At 42.4% G+C, this 5421-nt stretch overlaps 1 pseudogene; it reads right to left on the reverse strand.

The window, feature by feature from the left end:
- Positions 1–1995: 1995 nt before the first annotated feature.
- LOC105725154 (histone H3-like centromeric protein A) lies at positions 1996–4300 on the reverse strand (annotated as a pseudogene).
- Between the last annotated feature and the right edge of the window lie 1121 nt (positions 4301–5421).

Raw genomic sequence — 5421 nt, forward strand, 5'->3', positions numbered from 1 at the left:
AGGTAAGCCTCTTGAAGGAGGCTGAGTCCTATAGCTTTGGGAAGAGCTACCCTACCCCTCTTCCAGTGAGCATGCAAGAGGAAAGGTCAGGGCGTTTGGGCATCATGGGATCACAAAAAGGAATTATTATTATTTGAGACAGAGTCTCACTCTGTCACCCAGGCTGGAGTGCAGTGGCATGATCTCTGCTCACTGCAACCTCCGCCTCCAGGGCTCAAGCAATTCTGCCTCAGCCTCCTGAATAGTTCAGATTACAGGGCCTGCCACCACGCCGGCTAAGTTTTTATATTTTTAGTAGAGACAGGGTTTCACTATGTTGGCCAGGCTGGTCTCGAACTCCTGACCTCGTGATCTGCCCGCCTTGGCCTCCTAAAGTGCTGGGATTATAGGCATGAGCCACCATGCCCAGCGAAAAAGGAATTATTAACAGAGGAGTCAACCCAGCAGAGAGACATTTATGCAAGGGTATTAGGGATTGTACTGTGCTAGAAATTTAGATACTGGGCCCACTGGCTGGGAGGAGAAATTCACAGAAGGGCTATTATCAGAACTGGCAAATCAACGTCAAAAAGCCTCTGCACCCACCCCTCTCCCCACCCCCACAGTGACAGAAGCCAATGAATATGTTAATGGAGATCTGCACAGCCATCCATTTGCTTACCCATGTGAGGCAGGAAGCTCTGCTAATGTTACAGTGGGTTAACAAAATAGCTTTTACAGCCTTTGGGTGTGCCACAAGTTACACAGTCAGATCAAGGCTCTCCTCGTACCACAAAGCAAATGCAACAATGGGTATTACAAAATAACATTACAAAATAACAGCAGTGGTATCATAGGAAGACATAATGAGCTTTTAAAACAAGGGCTTTTGAAACAACGTACAGGAAAATGGTGACCCAAGTCATCAAAATGCTGCCCCTTACCAGGCACGGTGGCTCATGCCTGTAATCCCAGCACTTTGGGAGGCCAAGGTGGGCGGATTGCTTGAGCTCATGAGTTGGAAACCAGCCTGGGCAACATGGTGAAATCTCATCTCTACTAAATATACAGAAATTAGTCAGGCATGGTGGTACGAACCTGTAGTCCCAGCTACTCAGGAGACTGAGGTGGAAGGACAGCTTGACCTGCAACAGAGGTTGCAGTGAGCTGAGATCACACCACTGCACTCCAGCCTGGGTGACAGAGTGAGACCCTGTCTCAAAAAACAAAAACAAACAAAAAAACCCAAGATGCTGTCCCTAGTCCTAATTACATTACATGAACTCTGCACCTCCTAGGACATAACTACACAATATTTAAATTCACAACAAATGAGGAACTACCAACAGAGAGGCTGCAACCTCTGCCTGTGACCACGCTGGCCACAACAGAATTACAGTTTTCATGACATAGATGCACTGACATAGCTGTGCATGGCTAAGAAACCACTTGACACTTTCATCTTCCCCTTCTCCCTCATAGAAAATCCACAGTCTAACCACATCCCCCTTGATCCTGCCACGCACATACATGTGGGTAACACCCCCCATGGGCACCGAGGAAGGAGAACTGTCCAGACCCCACACACAATTAGTGCCTGAAGAATATCTTAGTTTATAGTGTTATTACTCAGCTATTTCCTTTATATAATCCTTCATATATAATCATATATTAGTTTATAGAATTAGTGCCTGAAGTATAACTCACTGCTTACTATATCTAGCTTATATATATAATCTTACTCAGTCCCATATAATCTTTCTATATAATCATATTGTAGTCGGAGCTGTACTGACACATTTAGTGCTAATTTATATAATCTTTCCATATAACCATATAGTAGTATGCAGTAGGAGGAATGCCTAGAGCAGTCACAGAACCGAAGCAGTACATGCGAAAACAGCCAAACCAAATCTATCTCTGAACTCAGGTGACTGACACATCTTTATTAGTAGTCTCCCCTCACTAATCATTTTCACCACATACAGATCTCATACCTTTGGGTGACACTTTCCATGTCTCTGGAAATCTTTTAAATTGCTCTCAGTTACAACAGAAGGGCAAGGTTTTCATCCGGTCATATTCTATTCCATGAGAGGCAAAACCACATCCCTCACTTATTTTGCTTAAATTGTGCCTGTCTGCAAACAGTATACAAACAAAAAATTATTGTTAACACATAAAAAGTACAGTATAATCTCTATGCTATAGGAGTAACTCCATTTTCATTAAATAATTATTGTGATTTTTATCTCTCTACAAAGAAACTACAAAAATACATGTAAAAGCATCAAAAAAGTACTTTAAAATCCTGAACTGATATGATACATCTTCTATGATTTACAAGAGTAAAATGTTAAATTCTACAAGTTAGAATTTCTGAATTGATTTTGACAGGAATTGACTAGAAGGACCAGAACATCAAAGCTTACAGATCTTCTATTCATCCCAGTTAAGTTCCTGAAAAGCTCCTCATCTGTTGACAAGCACAGGCCACTGAGTCACTTGATGCTGCCGCTAATGGTGAGGCTACTCTGAAGGGCAGAGGTCTATGCTGGATATGCCCAGCCTTCCATGCAACTGATCAAAGTGGTCTTTCTTATTTTTTCCCTTATGTGTACAAATTTACATATGGTAAAAAATGCAAATAGTACAGACAGATCTAAAATAATAAGTACATATCCTTTTCTCCCATACCACAACAAATCTGATGGTTTCAAAATCCTCAAAACATGAGTAACTCACAAACTAAAGTCAACCTTGGAGTCTCTATCTTAAAATTACTTTCAGGCCTTAGGAACAACGTCGATTGTCTCATATATTACCTGTGTTACAGAGGAAAGTCATGCAGTCTTCTCCTTCTCCAAAAAAAAAAGTTTAAAGCAACATGCACACACTGTTCAGAGACAGCAAATTCCAGACAGCATCGCAGACTCCACTGGGTATAGTCATGGCTCCAGAGAGTCCCTGGCATCATCCCCGCTGGCTGAGCAGGAAAGACTGACAGACACACTGGGCACAGGAGCTCAGCCGAGTCCCTCCTCCATGCCCCGGATCCTCCGGGCCAGTAGCGCATCCTTTGGGAAGAGAGTAACTTGGCCGGCAGGTAACGTGAGGAGACAGGCATCCTCAAAGAGATGAACTAGAAATGCTTCTGCCGCCTCTTGTAGGGCCAAGAGGGCCTGGGCTTGCCAATTGAAGTGCACACCACGAGTGAATTTAACACATATTTCTCTTGCCAGGCGGCTGAAGGGGTACTTCCTTAACAAGAGGTGTGTGCTCTTCTGAAGCTTTCGGATCTCCTTTAGCCAACCTTGCCTTCGATAACCCCATGGACGTGAGGAAGCGCCTAAGGAGGGTCCTGGCTTGGGATCGGGCTCACGCGGCGCCTCCTCGGGGCCTCGGGCTTGCAGCTCCGGCGGCGGAGAGTGCTGGCTCCCGGCCCCACGGCTCCTGTTTGGGGTGCCGGGTCCAGGGCCGAAAGGCTGGAGTCTGGGTAGGCCCCGAGAGCCCTGGGCCGCCCCAGAGGAGCCGGTGCTTAGCGTCATTCCGTGCCGCTCGCGTTCAAATCCAAGTTTTCTTATAGATACAAAATTCCATGTATTTCCTACTATTATATTGTTTTCACCTTAATTTTAATATGTATTATTTATTCATGCTATTAATACTGTAGAAAATAATTGAAAATGTATCAATGAGAAGAGAACAGGATTAAGGCAAATATGTATTTCATGATCAGTATCTGAAAGATCTCTAAAATAGCTAAGCTTTATTCTTGCCTCAAGGAAAATCTGTAAGAAAATGATGTGTGCACTGCATATTACCGCCTCAAGTCATAAAGAAATAGAATCAGCCTGGGAAAAAAAAATCAGTGCGTTATTCTTTTGTAGGAGGTTTTGTTGATTATTTCAGAAATATTCCATTTGTGTCCTCAAATATCTAGTCTTTTTCTTTTTTGGCTTGTCCCGTAGTTGTTTATACTGTTTTCTGGGGTCACAGAGAAATACAGAAGGAAACCCAGGTGTGTTGTCTGTATTGGCTGTTTTAGATGAACTCCTCCCCTATGGTGGCACCGCATCAGTCACAATTGTTTCTGAGGAAAATAGCCAGTTGTCTTGTGAAGCTTTACCAAAAATTTCTTCAGGGCTGCTTTTTCTCTATCAATCTCCCTGAACCGGATGTCTAAAGCCTTCTGAAGGTTTTGGATGTAAATCCTGGTTCTCTTTTCCTCTCCAAGGTTGTTCACGAGGGCCCTCCGCAGGTATAGAGGGTCTCTTACTTTGAAGGTGCTCTTATTCGTTATGTAGCCCATGCCATGCATGTTCACACTTTGGTGGAGGATGTTCAAGACAGGACAGTGAGGCTGCCTGTAAATGTCTCTGTAAAATGATTCTCCTGTGGTTTGGAATATGAGAACCACAGCACCGTGGGAACAGAATCTTGGAACTGAGTGGCATCAGAGATCCACTTAGCCGAAAATCCTTACATTTACTAATCAGAAGAAGGTTTTAAGCTTGCAGATATTCTTAGTGTAAAAATATAGATGAGTGCATTAATAGGTCAGAATGGCCATAAGGATGCCTATTGCTATCTTGGGCTTCTACTTAGGCTGAACGGTAAGTGCCTTTGGGTGCTTATAAGGACCAGAATGTTTATGGAGAGAAAAAACTAGAAAGTTGATACAATAATTTAGTTTTAGAAGCAATTCTTTATTCCTTTGTGTGTATGCATACTTGAAGTTGCTAAATAATTAAGATTGTGCCATTTGTCTAGATTTAGGGTTAGACTTAAATTAGATAACTTTTTCATGAAGTATTTAGTTTTCATACAAGAAAGAACAGGAAACAGAAAAATATACATGTTATCTATTCATTTGCTCAAAAAGGAAACAAGAAATGAAAAAGATTAGAGAGACAGGAAGAGGCAAGGTGGCTAGGATGGGGGAATGGGAGTAGAGAAGGAGGAATAGGAAGAGGATACCAGTTTGAGTGCACCCTTTACCTGTTCTTATACTTAGAAACATGCCAGTTTCTCATGTGCTCAAGAATAATTAAACGAGGAGTGGGAGGGATGGTACCCCAAACTACTTTATGTATATTCTAAGATTGTGCAAAGAAGTAAATACATTATGGATGAGGGCCAGGTTCTCTCTGTTGGAGAAAGAGCTACAAAGAAGAAAGCAGGAAGGTTGAACTATACCTGTGGTGCTGAATTGGAATAGGAAATATCAGTATTAATTTATGATTCTAAGAATCAGTATGAATCTGTGGTTCTGTGAATCCATTACTACATGAACCATTATGAATTAATGCTTCTATGAATCAGTACTAATTCTTGTGAAGAATGGCCTTCTAGACATTCTGGCCTTCAAAGATACCTTAGAGATGTGGGACTTTGTGACTCTTCCTCACATAGATTGAGCCCCATTTATTCTCAGCTTCA

Source organism: Aotus nancymaae, unplaced genomic scaffold (assembly GCF_030222135.1).
Source record: "Aotus nancymaae isolate 86718 unplaced genomic scaffold, 86718_ANA_hifiasm-v0.15.2.pri h1tg000041l, whole genome shotgun sequence".
Classification (NCBI taxonomy): Eukaryota; Metazoa; Chordata; class Mammalia; order Primates; family Aotidae; genus Aotus; species Aotus nancymaae.